This window comes from Staurois parvus, unplaced genomic scaffold, assembly GCF_062004578.1.
Source record: "Staurois parvus isolate SC_StPar_1 unplaced genomic scaffold, SC_StPar_1.0 ptg000381l, whole genome shotgun sequence".
Lineage (NCBI taxonomy): Eukaryota > Metazoa > Chordata > Amphibia > Anura > Ranidae > Staurois > Staurois parvus.
Window position 1 is genome coordinate 8,932 of NW_028318177.1, and position 15,053 is coordinate 23,984.

Genomic DNA, 15,053 nt, shown 5'->3' on the forward strand with positions numbered 1-15,053 from the left:
ATGCAAATCTTGAACCCTAGTGGAGGTATCGGTGATCGGACTCTGGGGTTTTGCAGGCTAATACCAGAAGGCACACAGTATTGTGAAACTATGAAAACATTGTAGTGTTCTTTTATTCACAAAATGATCTGCCTCTGATGAAATGTTACAATTTATTTCCATACCTGAGCTCAGAGAACATTTTCACATTGATACATTGTATACTTTTCACTTTCTGCCCAGTGCAGAGTTATTTGTACATTTCTAAAATACCATCAGCAAACTCCTGGTGATAAATAATGAAAGTGTCTGTTTTTTAACCACTTCTTGACCGCCCTATAGCAGAAGTACAGCTACAGGGTGGCAGGGATGCGCAAAATCATGTATATATATGTAAATTGCAGTTCTGGGTAGAGGATGCACGAGCGCTCCCTACTTGCGCCGCTATTGGCTCCTTGGCATGTCAATCACCGGGTCCTGCCCACCGATTCTCGTCCGGGACTCAGTGATCGTCGGCGAAGCTGACAGGGGAGATGTCTGTGTGTAAACAACACAGATCTCTCCCCTGTCAGCACGAACAGGCTGCTTTGTATTGCTCTGCAAAGCAGCTTGTCTGCATAGTAAAACACACAGCACACTGTTAACCCTTTGATTGCTCCTCATGTTAACCCCTTCCTGCCCAGTGTCATTAGTACAGTGACCATACTTTTTATTAGCGCTGATGACTGTATTAGTGTCACTGGCAATGTCAGTGGCAGTTACTTCCCACCCAGTGTCAGAATGTCCGCCGCAGTCCCGCAATAAGTCGCTGCCAATACTAGTAGGAAAAATAAAGTAAAAATTCCAGTATATATACTGCCATTTGTATAACTTTTACGTAAACCAATTAATTTACACATATTGGGATTTTTTTTTCTAGCAAAGACATGTACTGGAATACATTTTGGCGTACATTCATGAAGACATTTTATTTTTAGAATTTTTTTACTGGACATGTTTAATAGCAAAAAGTAAAAAAAATAGTTTTTTTTGTTTTTCAAAATTGTTGGTCTTTTTCTATAGCGAAAAAAATAAACGCACAGGTGCACAAATACCAGTGAAAGAAAGCTCTATTTGTGGGAAACAAAGAACATAAATTTAATTTATGTACAACTTTGCATGTCCACGCAATTGTCAGTTAAAGTTACACAGCGCTATATCGCAAAAAAATGGCCTGGTCAGGAAGGGGGGTAAATCCTGTGAAGGGCAATTGATTAATTAGTTGCCTTTAATGATTTATCTTTTTTTTTTTTTTTTGCGGTATTCATCTCACTGTTTTAACAAATGTGCAGTATTTACCTCACATTCGATATTTTACTTTGATGAATTGACTCTTATATTATCTCATGCAATATTTCTGAACAATAAGTCACGTGACCTTCATTTCGCATGCGGGAACCTTTAATGAATTGACCCCAATGTTTGTTTTTAAAAAAAAGTTTCAGTGTGTATCATTACCAGTATGTAAGGACTCATTCTAATGGACGTCAGAAACACTGTATACAAATGCGTAAAGTGTTGTACAGAGCGGTATAGAAGACTATGGGCCCATTCACGCAGCTATGCTGGGCAGTGTATGAATGTTAGCATTTCTGCTAATGTTTACATTCATACAGTGTAAATCAGGGGTGTCCAACTCCACTTTCATTGTGGGCCACATCAGCATTATGGTTGCCCTCAAAGGGCTGGTTGTATCTGTAAGACTATAGATATATAAGTGTATGTACTTTATCATATTACATTACCTCTGCATTTGATTTACAGGTGTACCTCGGTTTACGAATTTAATGCGTTCTGCTGGACTTTTCATATTGCGAAAAATTCATAAACCGAAACGTGGTTTCCCATAGAAATGCATTGAAAACCAATCCGTTCCGGAGGTCAGAAAAAAGTAAAAATAAAAAGTATTTTATCTGTTCAAAACTCTTTATAAAGTGCACTTTAAAGGCATAAATACTGTACAGGGACATGATTAAAAATGAATTCGGAAATGCATTGAAAACCAATTAATTCGTATTGCAAAAAAAATTTGAAAATGCATTGAAAACCAATTAATCCATTCCTAAGGTCAGAAAAAAGTCAAAAAAAGTCTTATCTGTTCAAAACTCTTTATAAAATGCACTTTAACCACTTCCTGTCTGGACACTTTTACCCCCTTCCTGTCCAGGGCAATTTTCAGCTTTCAGCACTATCACACTTTGAATGACAATTGCGCGGTCATGCAATACTGTACCCATATGAATTTTTTACCATTTTTTTGAGACAGATAAAGCTTTATTTTGGTGGTATTTATTCACCGCTGGGATTTTTATTTTTTTTGCTATGTAAATGAAAATGTCCAAATGAAATAATCTTTCATCATAAATCTTGACCAAAATTTATTCCGTTATATTTTTAGTAAAAAAAAATAAGCCAAATTAGTTTATAACCAAAAATTATAATTTTTAAACATTTTTTTTACATTTTTTTTATTTTTTTATATTATTATTTATGTTTTTTTTTTTTTACATACTGTCACCCAAGCAGTACAGTGTCACCATGTTGACATTGTAATACTTGTGGGGGTGATGAAGATTTTTTTTTTTTTTTTACAGTGATTGCTTTTACACCCATATAGGATGTAAAAGCAATCATTTCTCTTTCTCTCTGTCTGCATTCTTGCAGCCATTGAGAAATACTGAGTGAGCTGTGATTGGTCACAGCTTGTCACATGGTACAAGGCTGTTGTGAATAGCCTTGTACCATGTGACCTCTGTGATCATTCACAGATTCCACACGTAGTAAGCAATGATGTCACAAGTGACATCTTGCTTGCTACTTTGCATGTGATCACTGATTGGCCTATCAGTTATCACATGATCGGGACCTCATACAGAGGTCCCGTCCGACGATTGGTGTTTCACTGTGTCACAGCGGGCACCAGATCGCGGTGCTCGCGCACAGCTAGAAAAGGCGGGTGCCGTTTATGAATCGCAACCCGCCCCTGGAGTGCCACCGCCCTGCCGTTTATAAACAGCAGGCGGACGGCAAGAGGTTAAAGGCATAGTACTGTACAGGGGCATGATTAAAAAAAATTTGTAAATGCATTGAAAACCAATGAATCCGTTCGTATTGCGAAAACAATTTGTAAACCATTACAGGCATTATTATCAATGGATTTTCATGTGTAAACCGAAAATTACGCTAACCGAGGCGTTCGTAAACCGAGGGACGCCTGTATTACAGGTTTTAGTAATAAGTTAAGACTTAAGCTGTGAAGGGCAGATGCAGACCGGCATGGAGCCCACTCCTGTAGCAGATGATGTAAGTCTGAAAAGGATGGTCACACACGCTAGTATCATCCACTAGAAACTTTATTGGAGACTACCCAGGCAGAGGGCCAAATGAAATGGCCTATTGGACTGGATTCAGCCCACAGGCCTTGTGTTGGACACGTGTGGCGTACATTAACCCTACTGCTCAGGACCGACATGTGGATATGTGTGTAGCCAGCACCTTGCTGCAGATTACACACTATTAGGATTAATGTCTCCTTCCGAATGATTCATTTTATGCGGTGACAGCGCATGCGCAAAATGACCTCGGCCTTCGTTCATTCAGATTCGGCAGCGGTCATTCTGCACATGTACGCGTCATTCATGGGGAGACTTGCTCATCAATAGCATGTAATCAGCAACACTCTGCCTGTGCATTACTTTTTTGATATTGGTTCTCAACAGGAGCAGCAGCCACTTGGGTTCATTTACGATGAACGTAGGGTTTGTGAATGTTACATTTGCACAGCATATTGACAACGTTAAGCAGGATCTTGCTGGCCTCATGCACACGGGATGTTTTTACAGCGGCTGTTTTTGGCTTTTGATGTTTTTTTTCTACAGCTAGTAAACCCCCCAGCATGATATCTTATGTGTCCATGCACACGTAGACTGTAATCAACGTTTTTTTGACAGGGACGTTGTTTGCCTGGGGAAAAACCCCAGGACTAGTGGGTTTCTAGAGGAGTTTTTTAGCTGTAAAAACACTCTAACTCTGAAAAACACCGCAAACCGGCATTTTTGGACTTTTTTTTGATTGAAAGAAAAAAAACGCTAAAAAATGCTGGGAAAACGCCACTAAACGCTAATGCAAAAACACTAATAAAAGCTGAAAAACTAAAATTTTTTATGTGACGTAACACAACTAACGTTACCAGCGTTATCAAAATGCCCCGTGTGCATGGAGCCTAAATATGGCCGTGTGAATGAGGCCTCCATGTGTCTGTAAAATGCAGAAAATCTACAGGAACTGACTGCAGTGTAGTCTGTGACATCAGATTGCTGACTCTGACTCATCCTAGAGTGAGCCATCATCCAATATATAGAATAGATCTCACTCTTCTAAGAGGGAGGGAGGCATTAACTGTAAGGGACTGGAAGAGACAAGCTATTATTTTTATTGTTCAGTGGAAATCTGCAGTGACTACAACATCTAGGAGGTAATTTCTGACCTCTCCCTTTGAAGCTGTTAGTTGCCTGGCTGTCATGCTTGCATTCTTTCTTTATTCCTTTGAGTTAAAGATGGTTTCATGCACATGGCCGGTACAGTGTGCAGAGCCTGCATAATGCTCTCCAGGGACCTGCAGCAGCTGCATACAGCCGTCCATTGAGATGACTTAGAAGATGCGGCTATAAACGATTGTGTGAAAGGGGTTGTGTAAAGTATGTGTATTCTCTGAGTGCAAAGCGTCTGCGTGTGGAGTATACATGTGAGTGCTTTACTCAACCCCTGGGAGATAGCTACATACAGCCACATATTCAACACATGGGTGTAATCAGACACTGATGTGACCTTGACCTTGCAGTTCAGACGTTATAATATGTTTATTTCAGGTACTTGTATAGCGCTGTCAATTTACATATATATATTGTACATTCACATCAGTCCCTAACCCTCAAGAGGCATACAATCTACGGTCCCTAACTCACATTCATATACAAGGGCCAATTTAGACAGGATCCAGTTAACCTACCAGCATGTCTTTGGAGTGTGGGAAGAAACAAGAGTACCTGGAGGAAACCCACGCAGGCACAGGAAGAACATGCAAACTCCAGGCAGGTGGTGCCGTGGCTGGGATTTGAACCAACGACCCTAGTACTGCCAGGCGGAAGTGCTAACCATTTAGCCACTGTGTTTCTCTTTGTCTTTCTTTCTTTTCTTGTGGCCACGTTTAGGGAGGTTGGCTACACTCATACATAAAAGTGGCCACCCGCCCAAGTCTATAACTAGCTTATGAAGCAAGGACACATAAACAGGCATCACATAGTGAAAAAAGGGGGAGAGAACAATGTTCTTGGACAACTTGCCAGCCAGCTTGCTAACAACCGAATTAACCTGTCTAACAGTGTGCGTTTATAACAGGGATTTAGTTAGCACACATTTGCAAATACATACGTAAGCCACAGAGCCACGACACGGCACCCTGGTAATCTGTGGTTCTAACTCTACAATTTGTGAGTCCCCATAGTAGAGGCACATGCATTTAATGGATAGATCAAGGGCAGGTGGACCTGAGGGAGCCACCCCTCTTAAAGGCAAAGGAGTGCACTGGACCCCAGCATGTAGCACAATGGCAACCAGGGTCCTAGTGCACCCACGTACCAAAAACTCAAACATGCATAAAAGTGGCCACCCGCCCAAGTCTATAACTGGCTTATGAAGCAATGACACATAAACAGGCATCACATAGTGACTATGGGAGGCTACACTCCCATGGACCTTAAACTTTGTTGTATTTGCAACTCTAGTCACAGGAACATCAAACTGCTTCAGGAGGGTCTTCACCATTGACATGCTGTTTTTATTCCAATTTTTCTTTCTGATCTAATGAACAGTGAATGTTTTTTTCCTTTTTAAAGATGAATTCCAGGTATGGATATTTTATACATAGTTACATTGGTTCAATTTGGACCTGCTTCATACCTGTCTGATGGCCCTGGAAGCTGGAAATCACTGTAGCGGATGCCACTACTCCAGAAATTTCTGCCAGGTTATGTACTGAGCGGCTGGGCTTCAGTATTCTGGATACAGGAGGTTGGCTGCTCGACAGGGGTCATTGTGGTGAGCGTGACATCACTGCCCCACCACTCTACCTCACCCAGTCAAAGAACGCTTTGCATTCATTCAGAAGATTCAAAACATTCTCTGAATGGCGCCTGTGCTGAGTGGCTGATCTCCTGTGTTCACAATACATCAGGTCAGCAGCTCACCACGAGACCCAGCAGTAGGTGGAGATGACTGGAGTAGTGGTATCTACAACAGTGACTTCCAGCTTCCAGGGGCCTCGGCCAGGTATGGTATATACATTGTTAACATGATTCCAAGCTGGACCCATGCAACTATGTATATAATATCCATACCTGGAATTCGCTCTTTAACCCCTTGGCTCCAGCGCCTCCCGGCCCTTTAAGGGTTTCAGAGGCCAGGAGGCAGGGCGGGGTTTAGGGTCATGTGACCGCCTTGACACGCCATCACGGCGGTAACATAATCGGGAAAGGTCCCAATCGAAAGAGGAGATCAGGACCTTTCCGTGAGTACCGCACATGTGTGTTGGGAGTGCGCAGATGCCAGGAGGCCGCACATTTGCGTTCGGCCGGCGCAAAGAGGTGAAATATGCTGACTGACTACAAAATTGAAGATGTGCGTGATACCAAGTACAGAAATCTGTTTGAAATACAGTGGGTATAGAAAAGAATCACCCCCTTAAAATATTCACATTTTGTTGCTTTGCAGCCTGAAATGAAGACCATTTTTGTTTTATCTAGCCGTATGTACTCAGTGCAACTTATAACATCCAAGTGAAAGATTTAACACCGACATGTCAAAAAAAAAAAAATTAAAAACAGAATCATTAAGTTGGAAAAAGGATCACCCCCTCCTAAAAATGACTTGTACACTCAATCAGGTGTAGCTAATCACCTTCTCAATGGCACACAAAGCCATTTGATTTTCAACTGTGATCAGCTGTGGTCATTTTGATTAGCTCAGCATGAAGAGTTTTCCTGGAGCATCTCAGTCCCTGATAGTGCAACTGAAGTAAACTATGGGTGACAAGGCACTGTCAAAAAATCTTCGGGAGAAAGTTGTGAACAGGCACAAGTCAAGAGATGGATACAAAAAAAATTCATAGTGACGTCTATTATTAAGAAGTGGAAGGTATTTGGTACAACACAGACCCTCCTAGGATCAGGACGTTGCTCCAAACTGGATGGAGGAAACTGGTCAGAGAGGCTACCAAGAGGCCTACAGCAACTCTGAAGCATTTGCAGGAATTTATGACAGAAGAGTGGTCATTGTGTGCATGTGACAACAATATCACAAATGTGGCTTATATGGGAGGGGTGCAGGAAAAAAGCCACTTGTCAAAAAAAGGCCACATATAGTCATGACTGACTGAAACCGCACGTTGAGGATTCTGAGGCCACATGAAAAAAGGTGGTATGGTCAGTTGAGACTAAAATTTAATTATTTGGCCTTAACACTAAACGATATGTCTAGCAGAAGTCCAATACAGCTCACCATCCAAATAGCACCATTCCTACAGTAAAGCATGGAGGTGGTAATACCCTGTTATGAGAATGTTCCTCTGCAGCAGGGACTGGAGCACTTGTCAGGATAGAAGGAAAAATGGATGAGGCAAAATACAATCAAATTCTTGAGGAAAATCTGCTGCTCTCTGCCAGAAAGTTGTCAATGAGAAGAAGGTTTACCTTCCAACATGACAAAGACCCAAAGCACACAGCAAAAATGGCCACACAGTGGTTGAAGGAGAAAAAGCTGAATGTCCTTGCTTGGCGTAGTCAGAGTCCAGACTTAAACCGCATTGAAAATCTCTGGAATGACTTGAATACTGCAGTCCACATTCAGTCTCCATTAAATTTAACTGAACTTGAGCAGATCTGTAAAGATGAGTGGGCAAATATTACAAAGTCTAGATGAGCAAAGTAAGTAGTAGAGACATATTCCAACAGATTAAAGGCTGTAATTAAAGCAAAAGGGGGTTCAACAAAATACTGACACAAGTGGGTGGTTCTTTTTCCTACTTGGTGATTCTGTTTTTGAATTTAATCTTTTTTTCTGACGTGTTGGTGTTACAGTATACCTTCATTTGGATGTTATAAGTTGCAAGAGTAATTATGGCTGGATAAAACAAACCATGTCTCTCTTCATTTCAGGCTTCAAAGTGATTATTTTAAAGGGGGTGATTCTTTTCTATACTCACCGGGAATGTTTATTGCCGTACCTGGAGCACCATCACATTAGCTTTGCACATTCAGCATATGCAACTAGCACTGTCATACATGAGCAGAGGGCTTTTATCACTTGGTGCCCAACATTTAACGGGCCACACATGAGAGCCTCCCAGGTCTTTAAGGGATCAGATGGACTTAATGGCTTAGGCTTAGCCTTTAGCTCTTGGGAGTTGTAGTACATCCGTTCAGAGCCTAGTACCTCTCCCTTGCTTGTCCCAATTCTGACTTCCTTTCCTAGTTCATAGCTGGGGTGTCAGCACTCCTTCCTATTTTTTGCCATAACATAAGATTTCATAAACAGAATTCCCAGCCATGTTGGGGCTTTGGCAGCAGATGGCTTCGTAGTTCCCTTTCTACCTCCCTCCAGAACTGGTCCTTGACTTGCCCTTGATCAAGGTGAGGAGTTATCAGCTGAGGAATATTGCTCACCTACTGAGGCGTCAGATCTAGATGATGCGCAGGCTGCAAACATTATTCCTATATGTTTGCTATGCTGATTAACCCTTTCACGCCGGCGCCTCTTGTCTCTTTAAGGGGTTTCTTATGCTCGGCGTGAAGAGGTTAAAGTCTGAATCCAAAAGTCTGTCTGTCTTCATTTCAGGCCGCAAAGCAGCAAAATGTGATTATTTTAAAGGGCTGATTCTTTTTTTTTATACCCACGGTATCACTATGAAACAGATATTTATAATCTTTTCTAGGGGTGACAAGAAATATTTCCAGGCTTTTTTAGAATATCTTTGTAAACTAAGCATTAATCTATCTATTTTGCATTTTATTTAATTTACTCTGACATATCAAAGGTATACAGGAGACAATTGCTTTTAATTTAATCACATTTCTGGAGGAATGAAGCCTTGTTTCAGTGAGCTGTATGGGTACCAACAAATGTGTCCATGGCTGTATAAACCCTGTGGGTCAAGTGTGTACATGTATGGGATTATTGTGTTTACCGTGTATTCAGAATCATCTACAAAACATTTGTATGTTTTGTTTAACTTAAAATGCGTTGCCTGCCAAGAGGGTTTGCAATGGACCTGAATGTCCTTCAGTATCAAGCACAGTCAGTTGCTGCAATTGATAGAATAAACAAAGATCATTTGAGTCTCAGTAGCTCATGTAAATGAGAGAAGATGAAAGCTTGTGTGGAAATCCTAAATATTTTAGCCCCTGGAGCATCCGCCTGCAGCTTTGAAATTTAAAATAGGAGAAAAAAGGGAGATAATTTGTATGTAATTGCATTAATCAAGCTATAAAGCACTATGATTAACCTGTGCTCAAAGTCCCCAACTGCGTTTTGTAGGTTGAAACTCAAACTTCCGAAATGCCAAATCCCATGCATTTAAATGATTTCAGTTCACATTTGAGTATTTAGACACCTGTAGGTGAATGTCTAACTCTCAAAAAAGATGTGCGATCCTGCCCCCCAAAAAACTCCTGATAAACACGCTTGACCATAGATGATGACCGTAACCCCCAGCATTGGTGTCAAAGAGTGTAATAATAACCCCCAGCATTGGTGTCAAAGAATGTAATGATAACCCCCAGCAATGGTGTCAAAGAGTGTAATGATAACCCCCAGCATTGGTGTCAAAGAGTGTAATGATAACCCCCAGCATTGGTGTCAAAGAGTGTAATGATAACCCCCAGCATTGGTGTCAAAGAATGTAATGATAACCCCCAGCATTGGTGTCAAAGAGTGTAATGATAACCCCCAGCATTGGTGTCAAAGAGTGTAATGATAACCCCCAGCATTGGTGTCAAAGAGTGTAATGATAACCCCCAGCATTGGTGTCAAAGAGTGTAATGATAACCCCCAGCATTGGTGCAAAGAGTGTAATGATAACCCCCAGCATTGGTGTCAAAGAGTGTAATGATAACCCCCAGCATTGGTGTCAAAGAGTGTAATGATAACCCCCAGCATTGGTGTCAAAGAATGTAATGATAACCCCCAGCATTGGTGTCAAAGAATGTAATGATAACCCCCAGCATTGGTGTCAAAGAATGTAATGATAACCCCCAGCATTGGTGTCAAAGAATGTAATAATAACCCCCAGCATTGGTGTCAAAGAGTGTAATGATAACCCCCAGCATTGGTGTCAAAGAATGTAATGATAACCCCCAGCATTGGTGTCAAAGAATGTAATGATAACCCCCAGCATTGGTGTCAAAGAATGTAATAATAACCCCCAGCATTGGTGTCAAAGAGTGTAATGATAACCCCCAGCATTGGTGTCAAAGAATGTAATGATAACCCCCAGCATTGGTGTCAAAGAATGTAATGATAACCCCCAGCATTGGTGTCAGAGTGTAATGATAACCCCCAGCATTGGTGTCAGAGTGTAATGATAACCCCCAGCATTAGTGTGCTGCAGATAAGTGAGGTCCACTTCAGAAGTTGGCATTTCCTGTTGGCGTTGTAACGATAGCTATATAAAAGTATAGTATGTTAAACACTGAAAACTGAACCTCAAATGGATATGTATGAAACCTGTAAGGCCCCTTTCAGCCCTGGTTCACACTGAGGCGACACTGATGCATTTCAGAACGCATAGATTCGTATGTCAAGAGAGATATCATGGCTTTCTGTGGAGTTCGGTCACACCTATGTGTTCCAGACGAGTCTTGTGCGTGTTTGGTGCGGTGTTTTTTGAGCCCCATAGACTTAAATGGAAACAGTGAAAAAGCAAAGGTGTTCAAATGAAATATGATTTCAGTGTGAGATACACCTATTGCTATTGTCACAAAATTAGCCAGAACGCAATCACAGCACAACTGCTCCTGAAAACGTATAGAAATTGCACCACATCAGTGTGAATCAGGGCTCACACTGGAGTGCTTTTGCCACATTTTCCAGTTCACTAAAGTACATGAAAATTATTGCCCATTAAATCCTATGTAACTGTTTACATTGCTGCGCTGCGTTTCCGCTTCAAAAACAAACAAAAATTCCCAGCTCACTGCCCAGTCACCATGAAACAAAACCAAATTCACCCTGTTAACGGTTCACGTTCAAAACTAGGGGTTTAGAAGTACACATTTGCAGTGGCCACGTCAAGGTACTCCAGTGTACTGTGGTCCTAACTATAATTTGAGAGTCTCCCAAGTTGGAGCATATATAGCAGTAGATAGATTAAGGGCAGGTTTGCCTGAAGGGAGCCCACCCTTCTTTGAAGATACAAGGATGCAATGGACACCCAGCAAGGGAACAATGGCAGCTAAAGGTGTCCCCTCACGGGGTGGCACAGTGGCTTAGTGGTTAGCACGTCTGCCTTGCAGTAAATGGGTCATGGGTTCGATTCTCGACCATGGCGCCTCCTGCATGGAGTTTGCATGTTCTCCCTGTGCTTGCGTGGGTTTCCTCCGGGTGCTCCGGTTTCCTCCCACACTCCAAAGACATGCTGGTAGGTTAATTGGATCCTGTCTAAATTGGCCCTAATATGTGTATGTATGAATGTAAGTTAGGGACCTTAGATTGTACACCCCTTGAGGGTTAGGGACTGATGTAAATGTTCAATATATATGTGTAAAGCGCTGCGTAAATTGACAGCACTATATAAGTACCTGAAATAAATAAATTCACCAACTATGCAAACAAATGGCAACCACCCTATAGCTAGCCTTTGCAGCAAGGATCACATGGAAGGGCAACACACATCAAAAACAAACAAAAATTCCCAGATCACTTGCCAGCCTGCAAACAAAACTGAATTGACATGTCTTAACCGTTCACGTTAAAAACAAGGGGCTTAGTTGCATACGTTTGCAAACATATGTGTAAGCCGCAGTGGCCATGTCAAGGCACCCCAGTGTACTGCATTTGCACTTCATCTTTGGGGCACTTTCCAAAAGCTCACCAAAATTATACCTTCCATTGGAAGTCAATGGAAACTTCTCAAAAAGCCCATCAAAAGCTCATTGCTTCTGTGTTTTTGGTGTGTTTTTGATTGCATGTCTGTATATCACAGGTGCATGCTGGGAGTCAGGAAACAAAGTGCACAAAAATGCATTAGTGGCAGTAAAGCTTTGTTTATACCTACAGGTATGCCTATAATAAGACTTGCCTGTAGATACAGTAAATATCTTGTAAACTTGCACCGTTTATGAGGTATTTAGCAGATGATGATGTCACCGGCTTGTGTGCACTGTGCCCTTGATGGATGGCATGCCGTCCATTGAGAGAGCTATGTTTCAGGCGTGACTCCCGCGCATGTGTGAGAATGACAGATGACACCATCGTGGCCACTCAAGCGACCGGAGTCCTTGAACCCGGAATGAAGACTAGGAGGAGATTGGAAGCCCTGTCAGCGGTGACAGTATGCTGCTGGTGGGCTTTGTTTTAGGGCAAGTCTTTCATAATGGGGTAATATGCGTTGCGTACTAGCACATTATGCTCTTTAACTTGCAGGATGAAGATTTTTTTTTTTTTGCGATCCGAGCCGATTCTTCAGTCAGCTATCTGGTGCTGGCACCGCCATCTTGATTAAGGGAAACCGGAAGTGAAGCCTGTCAACTTCACAGCCAGTTTCCTAATGTGCATGTGCGACGCACGCTGTGCCTTGTGAACGGGCCACAGTCCTCTGAGATCTATCCCAAAAGGCTATGTGCGGGAGGGGGGGGGGGTCAAACTGAGCTGGAAGTGGGAGTAGGTACCTGTCAAAACCAGGTACCCTCTCCCCCCTTATCCCCAAAAGGTGCCAAATGTGGCGGGGGGGAGGTGGTAGACAAGCGGTATTAAGTAATCTGCAGTGAAGTCTTTTGGCTTCACATCTGGTTTCCTACTGCATATGCATGAGCGGGGCGTTGCACTTTGTGATTGGTCCTGCAGTCCTCTGGGACCTGTGATATGCCCCAGAAGGCTGTGCAGGGAAGGAGGAGGGGCCAGAGTTTGCCACAGTGAACTCGGCTAGAAGTGGGAGTGGGTACCCGTCAAAACCAGGTACCCATTCCCCCCCAAAAAAAAGAAATGGCCAAATGTAACAGTAGGGGGGGTGGAGGATGCCAACAAGCAGAACTTCCTTTTGGTGGGGTTCCACTTTAAAGCCATGTTTGCACTGTGTGGAATGCAGAGGAGACTCCCAAGGCAGTGTGTTTCGGTATTGAGGGTTGATGGTCCCCCCCCCCAGGCTGAAACATTCACCTAACACCATGTGGACTTCAGTTCTGATTAAGTTATATTCTTAAAGTGTTACTAAACCCACAACAGTAAGATCAGTCTGTATATGCAGTAAAGGATGCTCACTGTGGAACCTAAGGGGTTAATCCTCCGCATTGTGTAAAAAGGCTGTTTGATCCTTCCTCCTCTGCCCCTCCTCTTGTTGAAATGACCACCTGATACAGACTGAATCCGTAGTCACATGCACATACTCAGTTTGGTGTGTATTGCTAGAGAGGTTTGTTTTCTTTTCTTGGGAGAGTGCATGTGATCAGCACAGGGCCAAACAGCACTGTCCAGACAGAGGTCAGAGGTTTCACATCCTCCTAGCGCAGAAAGAAAACTCCTCCTACAAGCTTTAACCAGTGCTCTGCTGAACACTGATAGAAGTCACAAGACTGCTCTAACTGCTGATGAGAAAAGGTATTTAGCAGTTTGTATTTACTAAAATAATTGCATTTCCATGTTCTGTGTACTGTGGGAGACCAGATATAGTGAATGCAGGGTCCTGGGTTTAGTAACACTTTAATGATTTCCTGAAGATTCCCATTTCCAGTGAAGTGATAAGTTACTGTTTGCAATCCTCGCACAGCCTACAGTAATTTACATTCCATACATTGTCATATGGGTTTATGGCAGAACTGTACTAGGGGCTTGTAAGCTGCAGCTAATCCTGTTTTGTTACGTAAACTGCAGAAGACTGATTGGAAAGATTTAGAGAATGTTCCAGAATCTGCATGCCTCTGTAGCCTTCAGCTCTGCTATGTTTTGGATTTCTTATGAAGTGATACAATCTGCAGGATCTGCCTATTTTTGTAGATGAAACAATACTGACTCCTGAAGTTGTGTACAAGCACTTGGCTACTCCAGGTGTGTTATTTGGTAATAATATGGTATCTAGTAGTTGGAAAACCAGTGCTTTAAAAACTGCTAACTATTGTGCTGAAAAAATCATGTTTATATGTGTTTAATTATATGTTTAATTTTGCTTTACTTGCAGTTGGAGTCTAAAGGTATATTTTTCTGGCTTGTATAGAAACATAATGCCCTTTGCAAGTATGGGTGTTTAAGCCTTTTAATGGCCCGATTTTTATATTTTACAACCATGATATTGTTAGCCGCATGGTAAGGGGACAATTGGAAAAGAAAGCTCAAAGGAAGAATTCAAATGCTTACTTATATCTGCTGTAGAAAAAAAGTGGTTGACTTTAAAAACAGTTTAAAGTGGTTGTAAAGGCATTTTTTTAAAAAATTCTTATTTATTTTTTTATAAAAAAGAAGTTATACATACCTGCTGTGTGCATCAATATCACAAGGAGCAGCCCCTTACCTCCTCTTCTAGGGTCCCCCACCGGCACTGCCTGCTGCTCCTCTCTTTTCAGTACCCCCATAGCAAGCTGTTGTTCTATGGGGGCACCTGTGCAGGTTTACCCCCAAGCAGATCTGTGTGCATCCATGGACACAGTGTGACTCGACCACACCCCTCTGCTTTTCTTTTCACAGGATTTGACTGTCAGCAGCAGGAGCCTATGGGTCCCGCTCCCCTCAATGTGGTCTGTGAGAGCAGAGAGAGGGGAGAGAAGAGGCCCAGCTGG